General features: G+C 39.2%; 1 long non-coding RNA gene across 7 annotated transcripts in view; it reads left to right on the top strand.

The window, feature by feature from the left end:
* The window catches only part of LOC147601326 (uncharacterized), a 47,304-nt gene extending 39,975 nt beyond the window's left edge, over positions 1–7,329 (top strand). For 2 of the 7 annotated variants that reach the window (XR_015258084.1, XR_015258085.1), the window contains one exon: positions 351–1,333. This is a non-coding gene — a long non-coding RNA (uncharacterized LOC147601326). Of the gene's footprint in view, positions 1–350; positions 1,582–1,708; positions 1,892–5,985 lie in introns of those variants that run through there. The other 5 variants (XR_015258091.1, XR_015258088.1, XR_015258090.1 and 2 more) reach the window with 5 other exon arrangements.
* The last annotated feature ends 11,464 nt before the right edge of the window (positions 7,330–18,793 follow it).

The following is an 18,793-nucleotide window of genomic DNA, read 5'->3' as shown; positions in this document are numbered from 1 at the left end:
GAAACCACGATGACAGGAAGAGCGCACCATTTCCTCTTGAAGAGACTCATTACTGCTGTCTGTAACTTGCATTTACCCAGATTTTGCTCTTTCAGTGTTGACACACTTTCAGCTGCACAAAATAGGAGACTTACCTGTACATTTTAGGTTGCTTAAATAGGACATTTTGGTAGAGGAAATAATCAAATCAGGTTACCACATAACGGCAGCTTTTATAGTTGACCGTTCAGGCAGTGCTGCTGACTGCTGAGCTAGCTCTTAGGAAGAATGTGCAAGTTGTGCTATTTTTACTTGGTATTTGTCTAGCACTGGACTTGTTTGGAATAATTATTTTTTTCTTGCATATACAGGTATGTATCTAGCAACAAGAATTTAGAAGAATTTTCTGAAGCTGATAGTATTCTCACAAGACTTCCATTGAGGGAGAAAGAAAATCTTGCTGAAAGAAGCTTTGAATGAACTTCAGAAAAATGTCCAAATACATTTGACATTCTTCTCAAAATATTCATGTTTTGCCTGTGGTGAGCCCACTTCTTGTTAACTTTTTGTATTTACCCACTTGTCTAGTTCAGTGGGTTTTATTCCCTGGTTTTCAGCCACTATCCTTTTCCAGTTTTCACTCTCAGGCTTGCACACAGACACCATCTGGCTTTACCTCCAGAGTTTCCTAGACAAGGGCAATCTAGTTAGCCTTGTGAAATCTAAACCCCAGGCAAAACAAAAACTGCAGAAAACCTCCACAAGACAGGCTTTCTCACTTCTGTGTGAGGGGCATCTACATTACCCATAGCAACTGTCAGAAGAGAAATCACATCTTGAACAGTAAGTTATTTTTCTCAAACAACCTACTCTTTTCCTCAAACTTTTCATTACAACATACTGGAGTTACTACAAGCCTGTTCCAGTCAAGAGAAAGTTTGACCAGTGTGTGTCTGTAATTACAGAGCTTCAGAGTAGAACATCATGTAAGAAACTCTCTATAAAAACACTTGGATTAAAGTAGATTAAGAACAGATTTGCTAAAGAAATTAGGAAGTCATTCCAGTGTTCTTTTCTATTCTAAATAACATAGTACAAATAAATCTCTGAGGCAAAATTCTGGACAAAGACATTCCTTTGAAAAGAGACCACAAGATTCCTGGTTGTCTTAATGGAGAAAACAGAAAGAAATGGTCTCAGTCTGGGACACTCAAAGTGCTGATCCTTTTGAACAGTGTGGACAAGTACAGAATATGATGTTCATCCTTGAGCAGAAGTAAACCAATTTTTTTTTTTTTTCCTGTGTGCTCTGATTGTCTCATAGGAGCTGGAAAAAAAAAAAAACAAACCACAACAAAACCAAACCCTCCCTGTTTTTTTTTATGTTTGCTGGTTTCCAAAGTTTCTAAAGGAATTTATTTAGACAAGGCATTTTGAGCTGTGTATCTGATTTTCCCTGAGAAATTATGATCTAGTTGCACAGTTCAGTGGTTTGGGGCCACATAGTCTTTTATTTCAGGCTTTTGGAATCTAAAGTCAGTGGGGAACTGCATATCTACATAGGTGCAATTCCCTAGTGCTGGCCACAGAATGAGGGCTGAGGTGAGTTCTCCACAACAACACAGCCATCCCAACTTCTAAACTATAAAGACTTCATTTTTATTTTTCATTGTTTGTTGTATTTTGTTGTCTCTCCTGACTTAACAGTTACTCCTGCATGTCTTCACAGGAAAAGTGCATACTGTGGTCCTGCTCTGATAGCATACGCTCAGTGAAATGAAGAAGACAAGCAAGTTTTCTACTGTTGTACACGGTGGAAAAGTAAAAATATAGTCAGCTACTTTCTCTGCTTGGCAGCCACAAGATTGGAAAGGAGGATACATGTAGCAGTAGTTGGGGAACAGTGCTGTAGGTAATAACTGTGAACCTTGTTAAATGCCTTGTGCAAAGCAGTATATATTGCTGTCTGCTCTCAATATGACTGAGGTTGTATGACATTTATATGATAAAAGATGGTCATGTAAGAAGTAGGTAACATATCAGATGTGCTATCAATTCTTTACAATGTTCCTGAGTGAAAACCACAATTTCACTTTGGTTTAGTAAGCATGCCCTCATGGCTTTGGTAGGTTTACATTTTGACATGATCAGAAGAGTAGAATTAGACTGACTAATGTTAGCAGGAAGCAGTGTCTGATATTAATTAGGTAGTTAGAATTTTGCAGTTTAGAAATTGGGTTTTGTTGCTCTTTGAGCTTTCTTCTAAAATAGTGGCCTTTTCAGTCAGCACTGTACAGAGAAAAATCTCACTGGGTGAAATTCTTGTGTCAGTTAACAAGGTTATTTAGCAACAGTCTTGACTGAATTTTAAAGGATGTGAGATGTAAATCAGCTATCTCCGCTTTTAATCACAGCTGATGCACAGGTTCCCTTTGGGTTCTAATGAAGGAGTTTGGAGCTGGAGACCACAACATGTCTGAGTTAATTTTGATGTTCATTTTGCAGATATCCAAACTATTTAAGATGTGGCTAATAATAATAGCAGGTGTTGTCTCTTTCTCTTAGCATGTGGCATGAAAGTAGTATTGTCACATAGCTATGCATTATTTACATGGTGTCAACGTGTCAGCAAGTGGGATGGCAGAGAGCCAGATTAAATCACTTCTGATTTTAAATACAGGACACTGAATAATAATGCTGTGTCACACTTGAGGACACTGGAATCTGACAAATCAGCAGTAGCTCAATGTGCCAAGCTCATTTGAATGGCTTTCCCCCTCGAAGGAATCAAAATCAAGAGTCAAGGAAACTATGCAAAGTTGGTGCTTGGTGTTTCCCCTGCCTTGAAGCAGAAGATTGTATCCAGTAAAGAGACACCCTTTGATCACTTGGTATAAAAATGCGTGGGTGTCTGCCCTCATGCAGGACTAAGGATGGGCAACCACTCTAGGGGACATCCATTTGCCATTTACCTTTGTTGTTTCTGTAAGTGGTAAGTCTGTTTGGTACGATTACTTTCTTTCATTATTTTTTTTTTTTTGCGGAAGCTAGTGCAACAGGTCCACAATCTCAAATAAGTGCATTTGTAAGATTTTAAGGGTTTGAGGTCTCCCAAGAAAAATCTATGAGTGCTGTTCTCAGCCATTGCTTGTTCTGCATGAGCTCTGATTTCTTTAACACCCCTAGAGCTGGTTCACCTTGCCAGCTGGTAGAAAACTAACCCAGTAAAATAAAAACATGAGTAGTTTTCTCTTGGTTTAATATTTCAGCTGGGTTTACTGAGAGGCTACGTGAAAATCAGAGAAAGTGGAAGGGAAGGAATGGGCCTGTGTGCCAGGGAAGGAAGGATGCAGGGAGAAGTGGAGGGAGCAGGACTGTTAGATGAGCAACGTCAACCGTCTACAAAGTTGAAGGAAAAAAAAATGTATACTAGAAGTACACTAAATAGAAGCCTCTGTCATGGGATGTTCAAATACTTTACCTAGTAAAGTGAATGTAACTGTCCTCATTTTATAGATGGGGTAACAGAGAGTGAGATGCAATTTGTTTGTGGTGGCACAGTAAAGGTAGGACTAAAGTAGAAATGGTCTTAACCCTTAATCAAGGACACCACTTGCTGGTCCTCTGTAATGAGTATTCCTAGGAGAGTGAAGACAGATAGCTGCTGAAGAGTGAGATTTGTGTTCATGGAGAAGATGAGACCCCAGCAGGGCACTCTCCTAGCTAGTGCTCAATGGTCTCTTGGCAGTGTTGTTTCCTGCAATCAGTTCTGTCAGGGAATTGTCTTTGCAGATCCTATCCTCAGCAGCTTTCTTTTCCATCCTTTGTGTAGAGCTGAACTCTGTTCTGAGTAGAGCTGAAAGTTTAGGATGAGATGAAATGCCCTTAAGCTGCACTGGGGGAGGTTTAGACTGGATATTAGAAAAAAATTTCTTCACTGTAAGGGTTATCAAGCATTGGAACAGGCTGCCCAGGGAAGTGGTTGAGTCACCATCCCTGGAGATATTCAAGACATGTAGATGTGGCGCTTAGGGGCATGGTTTAGTGGTGGACTTGGCAGCATTAGGTTTACGGTTGAACTCAATGATCTTAAAGGTCTTTTCCAACCTAAATAATTGTATGAATTCAGTCATAATGCAAAACCTCACCCTGTGAATGCACAGGGAAGGAGCTGTTGGAAGGTTAAAAGAAGCATCCAGAATACTGGGATTCATTTTACCTTCTCACCATAATACCCTTTTTATGAAACTAGAGCTGTGTATGCTCATAAAAACCTTTTGCTTTTTTTTTTTTTATTTTAAAGGATAATGCAAGCATTGGAGCCTGTGCACAGTTCTTTCAAGTTAAATGCTTAGTTCAACATTCCACTTCCATTTCCTGGTAGAAAATGTTTTATATGAAAGCAACTTTAACCTTTCAGAAGGGTTCATTTATTGTTATGTTTGGTATCAGCTTTCCAAAAAATGCAGTCTGCATTTGGCATATTATAGGTTCTGGTTTTAATATTCGTTTAGGAAAAAAAAAAAAAGAGTTGTATGCTATAAGTCAGAAATAAAATATTGCGCTCAAAATTCTCTCTATACATGAATTCACCCTGTGAATGAGTGGTTTAAAGTCGGTCTTATCACTTAAAGCCAAGACCTGGGCTCAATCTATCCATGAACCAGCTGGTAACAAATAACACATTCAGCTCTCGATCACAGGAAACTGTTAGGTTGCCTTTTTATAGACAACTACAGCCCTACAGCTCCTGAAGCACAAGGGAATATCATACGGACTTGGAAAGTGTTGAACACCTACCATATGCACATAAAAAAGGGTAATAAAGATGAAAGGCCTGAACTGAGCTTTAATTCCTATTTTTCTGCTTTTGATTTATCAGCTGCTTCTGCATTGTTGCAATTTTCTTTGTCCTAAAATTAGGTATAAGATGCTTGAATTGCTTGGTTTGATCAAATCAGTCAAACTTAGGCTTCCCTCTCTGTCAGTGTAACAGACAATAAATGTAAAACTTTGAAGTACTTTCTTGCTTTCTTTTCAGCATTATTGTGCATTCGTTTCTGAAGTGCTGACTGCTATAACAATCCACTGCAGTGGGCAGTTCCCAGCCACATGTCACTGTTACAGAGGTGCTGCAGTCATAGTGAGATGGGCAGTGAGCTGGTAGAGCCGTGACTCTGAACTAGAGCTAGGGCTGACTTGGTAGGGTGCAGGGCACTATAAAAACATGACTGAGTCGCTCCTGGGACCTGAACAGCTTCTCTGTATAGTGATATACAGCTTCTCTGTATAGTGCAGTATGCTGTGGAACTATCTTAGCTATCAGATTTGCTCAGGAGTCTCTGCACTGTGGTCCACTGCCAGGTATGGATGTATTCTGGGAATTATCCTCCACAGGACTTCTGCCATCAGTAAGTACCTCTTACAGGAAAAAAAGGGCCTTCAGACAGGTCTGGCCATGAGTGAGACAATAAAAGCTAATCCTCTGGGCTGCTGAGCCTCAGCTTCTAATAAAGGACTCAGAACTTGTAAGGGTAAAGCTTCAAAGTACAGATTTACAGAGGCAGGGCAGATAAGAGGGTTGTAGCCCACCCATTAAGACCACCTGGTCTTAATATATGGTAGCAGTCAGCCTTTGTGTGACACACTCTTTCCATATCCTAGCCTTGTTCCAGGGAGTGAGATTTCCAAGAATTCTGCTGGCGATGTACTTGTCAGAGTTGGGTGCGCTACAGAGGCTAAGTCTGTCAGTCATATATAATAGTTTTATCACCCCTTGAACTGCCGCAGGTGAATCTGACAGTGATAGGAAAGCACAACCTTAGTAAAATAACATTTAAGACATTTAATATCACTAATATTTTCTGATGATGAATGCATGTCCAATGCTTTGAAGATGGAAAGGTCTGCAAAAATGCAAACTATTATTTTATCTGGAAATGTGTTTTGTGGCATCCCAAAGAGTATTCACATTTCTTATTCCTTTTTTTTTTTGCGCATGTGCAGGAGTTCTCATGAATTTTCAGCAATGAGTCCATATGAAAATAATTTCATTGTGAGAAGAAGGCTTTCATTCTATCATGAAAAAAAGGCTGCATGGAAATCACGGAAAGCTGCAGAAGAAAGTATCAGTCATTGTTTGAAAGCATTGTGGCCTATGGAGATGGAAACCAGAACACGGATTTGCCTCCAAATTTTCTAAGCTTCTAGAAACCCAAATGATGAGAAACAAATGCGAAAAGTTCACAAAAGTAGTGGTTGTTTGAAAAAAAAAAAATCTTAAAGCCTTGTTGCTTTTATGATGAACAGACTTGGAGAGAAGGATATTAATTATCTCAAATACCAGTGTTTAAACAGGTAGAGCTAGTCCCAGAATTTTTTGGTTGCCATCTAGATTAGTGTTACACTCCTCAGTTGCTAACAATGAAGCTATCAGCCACTGGAAGAAATTACTAAAAGGAACAGTGAGCTTACCATTTCCTGAAATCATCCAACTAAGAGTGGATGGTATGCTTTAGCAAACAATGGAGACGCAGCTGGGTGAAATTATATGGTTGCACTAAAGTGAAGGGAGCAGGAGATAGATGTCGTCCTTTCTAGCCTTAAGAGCTATAGGTCTATAATTTCACAAATACTGTTACAAAGAACTCCTTAGAAGTAGTGATGACCATAGCATCAATCTGAATCCATCTCCTGATTTGGGGTAGATTATTCCAAAGTATTTTTAAAAATTAGGGACCCTAGTAATGTTTCTATATGTTTCTGTCACTACAAGTCATATTAGTAGCATAATTTTACGATATTCAACATCTGTTTTTGAGGACTGAAGAAACCCTTCCTATCCCCTAAAGGGCTCAATATACTTAAGTTCATGAAAGAGTGTATAAACAAATAAGCATGCGTGCTGCTGCTCTTCTACCTGATGTATTTCAGTCATTAAAATTTGAAATAAGTAAGCTAGATTCACTCAGTGAAATAAAAGACAATCCATGAAGGAAATGCTAAGATACTTCTCATTATTGTAGACCATTTCTAAGCTAAACTTTAATTTTCTCCTCCTTGTAGGGTGATCTGACACACCACTTAAGAGAACCTTAAAAGAAGATTATTTTTTTTCCCCATAGCAGTCCTCCGTTGAGAACAGCTAAACCATTTTTTTTTTTGCCCAGATTTCAAGTGTTTTGGGGCACTGGACACTGCAGAAACGTAAATCTAGTGGGACAACTGGAAGTTTGGGAAAGCTGTACCTGACTGAACAGGTGGACATGAAAATAAATAGTTCTTCAATGCTGAGATGTATTTTTCTCACTATAGAGAAGGAATTAAGGGACTACATGCTTGGAAGACCTTGCCATTTCATGATGACTCTCAAACATCATCTTTATAACTCCCTTGAACTGTTTTTCTGATAAAAAACCTGTAGCGTATACTACAAAGGGCTTTGATTTTATGTATAGCATATACTGTTATTACCACAATGGTCACAAAAGGTATTCCTTCAGTATGGTCAAACTATCTCATTAATTGTAAGACAAAATTACTTCTGTGCCAGTATGCCTTCTGCCCACAGAGGTGGGTTTGGCAGCATAGCTAGGACAGCATAGTTGAGATGTCCTAACTCTAGAAGATCTGAAAAAACATCATGGTATATAGCTTTTCAACTATTTCAGGGAAAGCTGATTATTTTGTGTCCAGAATGGATAGACATAATTCCAGAGGCAGGTTTTTAGATGATGCTTTAAGAATAAAAACAACCCAGTTTGTCATAACAGTTTCAGCATCAACAGTGACTAATCTACTTGCCATGCAAAGGCCATAGTAGAATATAGGTGTGTATGTTCAATATTTTGAGTTCCTGAATCTACAAGAGCAATTTTGGGTTGATTTGGTTGAAGGAACTCCTCTGTTTTAGTCCTCTAAAGACTACGGGTGTAGCCCTCTTCTGAAAAGTGTAATAATAAAAATTAAAAAAAAAAGGGGAGTGGAATAAGAAGTTGCTAAACATTTGAAAGATTGGAGGTCTAGACTGTATTTCCATTCATTGAGATGGTTCTCATAAGTAATTTTTGAGCCACACTGCAAGGAAACTGGGAAAAGCTTGAACTGCTAATGTTCCCTTTGTTGTGTGGATATACAGAAAACAGTTTTCTTGTCCCACAATGGGTCTGTTGATTTTGAAATTTTAGGCCTGGCGTGGGGCTCAATGAATATATGAGTGACTTAATAAGCACGCAAACATATTTCATTTTAATGCTGACCTTTTTTTTTTCTTTTTTAACCTTTTAATATAAACTAAATTAAGTTTCAACAGGCAAAGATGCTTTTAGCCACAAAACCAAGACTTTTTGTTTTAAAAATGTTGAAATGTCACATTTCTAGAATTTCAAAACCTATTTTTCCAATTTTTTTTTTTTTTTTAAGAACAGGAAGCTTTTCTGGGAATAATTTCAATTTTGATGAATTGTCAGTTGTAACCATCTCTCTCCTTCTCTATGAAAGACCAGTTCTCACTCCCAACTCTAAAACCAGGCTTCTTAATACTTTCCAGAAGCCTAAGGTATGATTGCGTGAATTACCTCACTGATGCATTTGAGTGAGACATAGATTTTGGGCAACTATCTTTATCCATTGGTACAGTAAGACAACAGTAAGAGTGTTGTGATATTCTTAACTGGGATTCTTCTTCCTCTATGAGTACTTGAGATTGTAATTGTTCTGTTTTTGGTTCTACATTTCACATACATACTGTTTCATGTCAATTATTGGTTCACTATTTGTAAACAAGCAGATAGGAGTTACACATATGCTAGAAATGAATTTCATTAACACACTGAGTGCTTCTTTCCATTATGTCTGTCAAGAATGATTATTTTCCTATAACTAATGACCATGGTTGTGTTGATGGGACAAAATCTGATGCCGTCCGTGAAGGATTATTAATGAACCCTGCTTTAAGAAGTCTGGGTGGTTTTTGTACCTGGAAACGACCATTGGAATTTTTTTTCACTTTTGATGCCAATATTTGTATATATTTACATTACCCTAGAAATAAATTCCTTTCATAATTTGATGGAATGGATCATCTATTCTGCTAGAAAGAAGCTAAGGCACAAACTGCCCTGCAGCCAGAGGACCCACCTGCTCTACAGGCTGGAGATGGAGGAGGCCCCTATGGTGGAATGGAAGCACCAGAGGCTGGGTAAGGTCTGCACAAATACTGCCAAATTATTCCAGTGAAAGTCCTTATGTTTCTTTCTCGTGTGAGAAGATAAATACAAGTAGAGGTGTTTCAGAGCTCTGAAAAAGAGAGGTCAGTTCATAGGTGTCAACTAAGGAAGTTACTAAATAAGCAAGAAGGGATTTCTTCCTGCCTGAAACCAAAAATGCCCTGCACTTAGTGGGCTCTTCCCTTCCCTCCTCCAACTGGGCCCTACTGTATAATGTCTATCAGTTAGTAAATGTTACCTTATATGTGAACAAAATACTGACATTTTAAATAGTTTTCATAGTTCATATTCCTGCTGTTTGATAATATTTCATATGTGTTTTATTCATAAAACCACATGATTTACTCAGCTATACTTCCATAGGCATTGTTACTAAGTACAGCTTTAAAGTGTCAAGGCTCTGAGGGCACCAACAGGCCCCAATGTCCTTGCCCGGCCCCTGGGGCTCCCCCGACTCTTCCCATAACCCAGGATCCCATGTCAGGCCCCAGGCTGTCAGCCCCTGCTGCAGTGGCACGGCAGCAGGGCCAGGCTCCAGCTCACAGCCTTGGGCTTTGGTCAGCCAGGCCCACAGCCGGCCTTGCCTTGGCCTATACCCGTCCCCAGGGAGCTGCCCAATGCATGGGGCTGGAGCTGCCCCAGTGCTCCCCAGCTGCCCACTCTTGGATGGGAAGGTGGGACAGGCCCTGGTTGGTGAGGCCCTGCCCTGATGGACCTCTGGAGAGCCCTCCACCGCTACCAGTGCCCCCGCTCCAAAGAGCCACCGTTGCATGTGGCACCCTGACACGGAGTTTGTGGTGAGCCTTTGCTACCCACAATGTGTAGAAATGTCACCATTGCATCCAGATACAGTAGATGCATCCTTTTCTAACAATATATTCCTGTGAAGCAGTGTTGGCTTCCGGAAGGAAAGGACTCCTCGTGGCAGAGGTGCTGTCTTTCATTCTCAGGAATTAACCATGCTCCCGATGAAAGAGGGTACTGGAAACTGCATTTTATCTTACCTTTGTTGTAGTGTATTCCCTTGAAATACATTACTCTGGTGTGCTGTGTGACAATAATGCAGCAGGACCAAAAGTGAAATTTTCAATCATCTTTCTGAAATTAAGTACAGGTTTACAGCTTTTCAGACTTGAAAATAGCTGTACTCTTTGTTTCAGACTTAGCTGAGAAAGAGCTGGGATGTCCTTGTGCAGATATTATCTTTATGTAATAACTTAAGTTTTCTATCAAAAGTGGTGAAGGCCTTATGTGAGGATGTCTAGGTTCAATGGGGCTTCCAGCACATTATTCAGTCACAGTAAGTTCCAGCATAATCCATTCTGAAACTCAGATACAGTTTAAGATATATATGCATTCTCAGATCTCCCTTTACTTTTTCTTTTCTTTTTTTTTTTCTTTAAAAAAAGCAAAGTTTTGGAATTGTAACAAATAGTCTGAGGTCCATCTGGAGACTGATTAACACTGCCTCTGGGATCAAGATGTCTTTATTGCTTGACAGCTGAAGGGAAATACATTTTCTCCATTTCAATGTGTCTGTATATCCTGCATATTATCAGGAGCAGTCTTCTGAGCTGGAAGAATTAGCAATGGCCTCTGCAAAGCATCAGTACTTCTTTGTAGTCCCAGAGAGGGATGGTGCTTCATGATGCATCTTTTTCCAAGTAATAGTTTTGAAAGATGCATCCCATTATCCTTCCAGCCTAGGAAACCAGAGTTCTTCTCTATTTTCTGTGCCAAGATTTCCTTCCATCTGTATTGCAAACTGGCAAGGCACAAAGAGCAGCTAGTGCAATGTCCCATTAGCCAAATGCATTACCAAAATTAAATGCCCTACTCGTGTATTAGCCTTCATTTAGAAGAGCACTCTGAGTTTCATTCGTTGCTGTCTGTGCTAATCAGTAGCATTCTTCTGCTATCCAGTTCATTTTGTATTGTTTCAAATCCTAAATTTGAAGCATAACACCAGTGTTATTTTTGGACTGACAGAACACCAGTTCATTGTAGAAGATCCACGGAGAGATTTTGGCAATGTAGTAGGGAGCAATGGGGGCTTGTGGTGCTGCCCTTTGTGCTTGGAGTCGAGGCAGGAGTGGAGGCTTGGGACGAGGGGCAGGACTGCATGCTGCTTTCTGTCAGGTGCAAGCAGTTTGCAGTTGAAAACAGAGGAGATTTGGTTTCTGTGCACCTCTTGAGCACCATGAAAGTGACTAACCACTCTTTCATTTTGAAACCGAAAAAGAAGCACATCAGCTTGTGGTTCTGCTGCTAAAATAATTTGTTTCAATGGCAATTTTTGTTTCTGAATCCTGATGATCAGTTGATCTTGCTGATTGTGAGTTTGGAGCATCTGCAGACTCAGGAAAACTTCAGCAGCTTCTGTCTGATGTCAGTTTTAATATCTTTCTTCATTACTTTTGGATAAGTACTTCTCTATAAAAAGAATAACAACACGTCTTGTGTATAGTTATATGGCAATTAAAAAAAGGCAATTATTTGGAGGTTAATGGTAATGGCATTTAACTGCATTATCTACTTTGGCTGCTTACAGCTGACTTGTAGCAGTGTCCTGAATCTACAACTGCATAAAATGAGGGGAAGGCATCATAGTACTTAGAAACCTTGTTGAAAATCAAATGACCTCTCAGGAGCCTAGTCTTAGTACTAAATTTTTACTCTGATCATATTTATGTCTTCAGTTCTCACTGTCTGTTGGTTCAGAAGTAGGCCTGGTTGTTGCAACCTTATCCTGTCATTGCATTACTTAAATAGCATATTAAATATTACATAAATACTTATGCATAGTTGTTGTCAATAGATAATATGCATCCTCAAAATTGAGACTATAATTAAATGACTTTGTAACGCAGGAAGGCATATAACATTTTGTAATGTTGATGTAAGTATCAGCCAGAAGAATGAGCAGTGCTGATAAATAGTGTAAATAGAATCATAGAATAGTTTGGGTTGGAAGGGACCTTTAAAGGTCATTCAGTCCAACCCCCCTGCAAGGAGCAGGGACATCTCCTACCAGATCAAATTGGTCAGAGCCTCATCCAACCTGACCTTGAACGTTTCTAGGGATGGGGCATCTACCACCTCTCTGGGCAACTTGTTCCAGTATTCCACCACTCCCATTCTAAAAAATTTTTTCCTTATGTCCAGTCTGAATCTGCTTCCTTCTATTTTAAAACCATTACCCCTCATCCTATCACAACAGGCCCTGCTAAAGAGTTTCTCCCCATCTTTCTTAGATAGATTTATTTCTGTGTTAGGATAAAACAGAAACACTTGATTCTAAATAACTTTTTATTGGCTGTATTCACTAAGAAATTATGCTCCTGACTACTTCAGGCATTTGAGCAAGCTTTTGTGTATATATGTATACACACACACACTCTACAAGCTGAATACAAGCCCTTTCTTTTGTTAGGAAATCATACACTTAATACTTGAAGAAAGACCCAGTCTGTATGATGGGACATTTTTTTCTTTCCCCCTTTGGCAGCGCATCTTCTATACTCCCACACTCAGCTCAGGATAATATTTGCTACTGTTGTTACCCCAACAAAGATATCTGCTGTCATAGATTGCTCCTGACCTAACTTCATCATACCTCAACTCCTGTCTTCAGCTTAAATTCTTCCAGAGGCAGCGTAGGATTTTGACGGGAGGAACCTGTTGTTTGTAATACAGCAATGAAGGGCAGCATTTGATAATGACTTGCAAGGAGAAAAGATTTATTCTAGACTTAGGAGATGTTGCTTTCATGCATATTCTGGAAAATTGAAGAGAAATAAATAGCCTTCTACCCCCTTCCCCCCGAAGCAAAGAAATCTGACAGCTGTGAATGGCACAGGCTGAAGCCATTTTGAAGATGGATGTTTAAGTTGTGCAGTATGGATGGGATTCTTTAATAAGTATTCTCTCTTTTTCTTTCATTACATGAGGTTTTGCTTTTCTTGGATCATGTAGCTTCTTGTAAAAATGTAACAAACTACTATTCTGAATATGCCAAATAAGGAACAGATGGATCTCTTTAAAGAATAGTCTATCAGTAATATTAATCGGGTCTCATGTTTAGGGACCAAGCACCTCCCTTTCCTCATGCCAGCCTTCTTAGCCTGAACAAAGAGGCTCTTCTAGCAATGACTTGCACATGGCAAAGGAGAAAAAGGAGATTTTGATAGCAACAGAATAAAGCACAGCATTTTTTTTCTCTTTTCACAGTGTATTTTTAATGTGCTATACCCTCGGCTATTAAGCACAAGATTTTCTGTGCTGGACTGAATTAAACACAAGGCTTGACTCTGTTGCCAATGTCTTTTTCACACCACAGGTCAAGCGGTGTAACTCCATTGCCTTAGTTGAGTTCCTCTGACTTAAGTGTGATCTTCCTCGATTGATACCATGTAGATCTATATTCACGTGACTAAGCAAGAGCCTTCTGAATTAAGAAAATTCCAGCTGGTATAGCATACAATAGGATGTACTTAATACTCCTGACACAACAACTTATGCATTTTAGGTTAGAGCTTTACTTCAGGTTTTGCATTGACATTTTGCTTTAACTGAAGTGGCCTTGTTCTCTCTTGTTGTCTTGCCTTGTGACACCCTTTCTCAAGAAAGAAATCTCAGTGGTATGAATGACTAAGTACTGTGTGGGTGGCCATCCTCTACTTCTTCATGAACAGCAGCTTTATATCACACACAACATATATTTTCTGTGCTATACTATCAAAACCTGATTTACCTGCTGTGTTGAAAGTAACACAGAACAGCAGCTTCAGAAATGGCTGCAGTATGCCCTTTTGAGCTTATTAGACTTCATGAGTATACTTGGTGCGTCAAGCCTTGGATTGCCAGGTGGGTGAAGGCAATTGCAAGACAGATTCTGTGATTCTTGTAACCATCCTGGCTGCCTCTAAGGTTGTTATGGGCAAAGAATGTGAGTTGCACAAAAGATGTACTTCAGAAAAATCAAATAATAAAGCTGAGATGTTCCTTTACTGTTGTTATTTTCTTTTACTTGGGATATTTCCAAAGTTGGGTGGGTGGGATGTACAGTACTTTTTTTTTTGTTGATGAAATTATAACTTAACCTAGATAAAACACATACATACTGTTATTTTAATAAAAGAAACAAGGCTCACATGTAAAACAGAAATATAATACAGTAAACATCCTTTTGTACTAGCTTAGTTATTTTTCTAAACTTGTGTGAGGCTGAGGTATTTGCCTTCCAAAACAGAATTTTTGCAAGAGTCTGCAAGTTCTGTAATACCTTTTTCAGTATCTGTTGAGTGAGCCAAAGGTCTGTGGTCAAGTGGGCATCTCAGTTACAGCTCTTTACTGAGCATCTAATGCACTAGGCTTTAAGTCCCACAGACCTTTCTCCTCCTGAGCAGAGCTGTTGAGCATTTAATTTTCAGCTTCATCCTAGTTCCAACGAAAACACCAGAAAATGAATCCAGTCTTCAACTGATGATGTCCATGAGTCTTGGATGCCTATGATGTTTTGGTTTAAACTATTCAAAATGATCAGGAAGTTTTGTTTTGTTTTGTTTTCTTAATTTGATTTTAAAATAACCTGAAAATACAGGGAAAGCATTTACATTTTCAAATTTTAACCCTATTTCCCTTAGAGTGCCAATTTTTGGTTTTTTTTTTTTTTTTCAGTAGTTATTGAAGTCTTGTTAGGATGTCCTGTTCAGATTTTCTCACCGTTTTGTGCATCTCACCTTTAATGCATTTTAGGATGATTTTAAAGTAAATATTTATCATAGAATAGTTTGAGTTGGAAGGAACTTTTAAAGGTCATCTAGGCCAAGCCCCCTGCAAAAGGCAGGGACATCTTCAACTAGATCAGGTTGCTCAGAGCCCCATCCAACCCAGCATTGAATATTTCCAGGGATGGGACATTGATCATCTCTCTGAGCAACCTGTTCCAGTGTTTCACCACCCCAACTGAAAAAAAAAATTGATAGATCCAGTCTTGTTCTGTAGATGTTATTGCCACTCCTCTCAAATTGTAGTAAGATTACTTGTTGTAAAGAAGGCAGAGATCAGAATGGAGATAGATGTGAGTGCTGCTGCCCACAGTACTGAGGGTAATTATGCCAAGTTTCTGGCCTGAGATACTCCCACTCAGTGATAACTCTCCTCAGTGTATCTGGTTTATTGTAGAATTTCAGTGTTAAAATTAATATGTTCCCTTGATATCTTGTTGCCTGTCAGAGGCCTGCAGATGGAAACACCCTTCTTAGAGAGGAGAGATTAGATTAGATTAGAGAGTGAGAACTGGTGTGAAAATAAGTCATATTGCTTTCATAAATAGGTCTGCGTTCAGCATCAGTCTGATGTGAGGCTGCAGGAACCTGAAGACACCATCTGTGCTTAGACCTACTACAATAGCAACCATTACAACTTACTCCAGACCTTCTGCACTTCCATCTCCAGCATCACTGGGATCCTCCCAGGTGGCTTAGAGGGTGTTCATTAGGGACATCAATATGGGTTCTCCACAGGAGAAATAATGTTTCCTTCCTTTATAGCTGGACCAAATAAGCCCAGCAATGGCTTCAATGCTCAGTATGGGTTGAATATGCCCCATAATGAAGTTATGCTGTCAATGTGGTGGAGAGAGTAGAAGCATTTGCCATATCTAGAAGGGAAGAAAAAGGGTGCACATGGAAAACTACCTGAGTATTTTGCATTTGGTATTCTTTTCCCATAACACCAAGTCTTCTGGTAAGACAAGTTAACCTGCATTTAGAAATCTTCCTAGAAACATTCAAAATAATTTGTCTTTACAGTAAATTAAGATTGCTTAAAAAAACGAGCTCCTGCCTGGTGGGATGTTTGAGGTTTCAGAATGTATGTAGTTTATTTTTGTCTTGAATTAGAACAGAAAGTTGAAAGTGTTTGCAGGAAAAAAAAATGAAATGTTTCTCTTTGATACTATCAGATCAAATATAAGAAAACAAAAATCCCCTCCTTTCAGAGAAGAAATGCTGGATATTTGATGATGACAATATTTATTACCTTTGAAAATGCATTATAAATCCAGGGCAATGTCAACATTGGTATTAGTGGTGGATAAGTTTGTTTAAATAGCATTTAAAGCAGCTTATTCATGAAACACAATCTTTTGGATGTTTAGAAATGTTTTATTCTACTATTATGCTTAGAGCTTATAGTTATTATCCTTAAAGCTGACCTGTTGCTCATTTAGCTGAAACTGAAAAGCCCTTCTTGCAGTCTACCATATTTGCTTGGAAGGAAGGAAGGAAGGCTGACAAAAAGCAGCATTGCTGATAACTTTGTTTCCGGTGAGGAGACACCAATAATGTTCAGGTAAACATCCAAAGCATTAGGCTGCCTCCATCAGAATGGTATTATGTACCAACATGTTCCATTGTCAGTTGTAGCCAAAAGAATCTTAGTTTAGTGTCTCTGAACAATGGTGGTGTTTTTTTTTTTTTTTTTCTTCAAAGAACAATGCTGGCCACACTTTTCCATGGGATAGTCATTAGTAGTTTGATTAGCATTGTTTTGAAATAGTTTCCCAGCCAAAACCTAACAACCTTCTCCTCAATTCCTCTCTGTGAAAACTATGCTAAAACTCTGTAAGGAACAATGAAGTTTTACAATAATTTAGCAAGCACACTTCAGTTCTTCAGTCGTGCCTATACAACAAGGGGAAATCTGCAAAGCGATGAACATCCTCATCTCCCACTAAGTTCAAGAAGCACCAGAGGTTAATTAGGCTTTAATATGTCTTTCTAAGAACTTTCCATTCAGAATTATCAAGATGATCTTATCAAAAGGTGCTCTTTCAGAAAAGCAGGAGATATTTTAAACAAAAGAAACCATGCCATGCTGATTTGCAAATGCCTAGGTGATTCCATGGCTTAAAGAAATCTGTTGTATGTAAGGACCTATGTACAGTTTGATGGGTATTTTTGGTATTAAAAGTAAGACATAGATCCAGCTCCCGAACTGAAGACCCTTGGTGCTGCAACAAGAGCTTGGTACCGAGACGCATCTGAATCTGAGCTTCAGTAGTGCGTGGTGGAAGTATTCCTTTGCTTTATGAGTTTGGGGTTGATTATTAGGAGTGGTTGCTTCTGCAGTCCAATTTTCTGTTTCCAAGATGAGCACAAGAGGAAAACCAGGAAGAGACAACACTAATGTCTTCTGCAGATTATGCAGTACGTTGGGATTGAGACTTCCCTGATCCAATGTGTGTAACAGAGGTACTAATCATCATCAACAGGAGTAGACCTGAGAATTATAGGATACTTCTTACCATTTCTGTAACACTTATGTGTCTCTCCAGGTCTGCAGAAAATAAAGCTTTCTGCCAATGGTGAATAAAAACATAGGTATGGATTTATTATACTCTGAATTTTTAATAATATCAGGTGAGATGAATGGGGAAGGAAATTTAGCTAGTAAAGTTTCCTTCTGTGTTTCATGGCTGGAATAATTACTGAGAATACTGAAAGATGTGCATGGCAGCCTACTCTGTATCTGCTATGGTAGTAAGTACTCTGCTCATGGCATTGATGATGCAGTTGTCACTCAGCAACAGAAGTTAGCAGTTCCTGACTTCTAACTGTCTATGGACAAGACTTGATACCATGAGGTCAAGGGTTGGAGCCTGTTGAGAAGTATGGAAAGATGTAAAAGATAGTTGCCCAAGCTATTTGCAAAATAGTGACATGTGAAAGCCAAGGGTGGCCTATCTGGCTTACCCCATCTGTTCTACGGGAACTGAAAGTATGGACATCTTCACTCGCTCTGTTGTAGAGCTGATGAGATTTTCTATTAACAGGAAAGCGTTTTTCTCCATCAATCTGTGAGCCATCGTAAAACAGTTCTGCCCTTTCTGTATCCTTCAGTGATGGGAGATATGGTAGAATGCATGATGTCTGAGCTTCAGTAACTTGTTTGTAGCTATGGTAAGTTGCATAAAGGAGACATCCCTTCTAGCTGGCCTTATAGTAGAGATCATAGAAATGAGTGGACTGTATCTTTCTCCTTGATGATCTTGCCTGCTCTTTTTATCTGTATACCTGGTGCAGCTACAAGCTATAGGATCATGGTGGAGTGTTCATTTTGCTGGCAAAAATCAAGATGTCTACTTGCTACATAGTTGTGGCACTTGCTACAGGACTGTGTTTCATCTCCAGAATTTTTGTCATGTGTTGCCACCAACCTGGTATTGGCTGAAGGCTGAGAATGGTAGACATCAAAGATCACCTCTGTGATCTCACAAAGCTACCATTTCTGTGTCCTCTGACACAGCCTTTGGGCACCTCTTACCAGCATCCCTGGCATCACTTCTTGCCTTTAAACCTCTAGTTTGGCTAAGGGCTGTTGCCACAGTGGATGCCTTAGAATGACATGTCTCAGCAGATGAAGAATGCAGTTGTCCTAACATACCTCAGAGATTCGAGTTCTGATGATTTTCTGACAAGCATTCCTTACAAGTATTTTTAAGACTTGATAAGAAAAATACTCTTTTCACTTAATTTGGAAAGCTTCAGCATAAGGATCAGGACTTATCCTCGACTCACAGC

This window comes from Chlamydotis macqueenii, chromosome 3 (assembly GCF_036417535.1).
Source record: "Chlamydotis macqueenii isolate bChlMac1 chromosome 3, bChlMac1.mat, whole genome shotgun sequence".
Classification (NCBI taxonomy): domain Eukaryota; kingdom Metazoa; phylum Chordata; class Aves; order Otidiformes; family Otididae; genus Chlamydotis; species Chlamydotis macqueenii.
The sequence above is the reverse complement of the archived record's forward strand: the minus strand, read 5'-3'. Positions and strand labels throughout refer to the sequence as shown.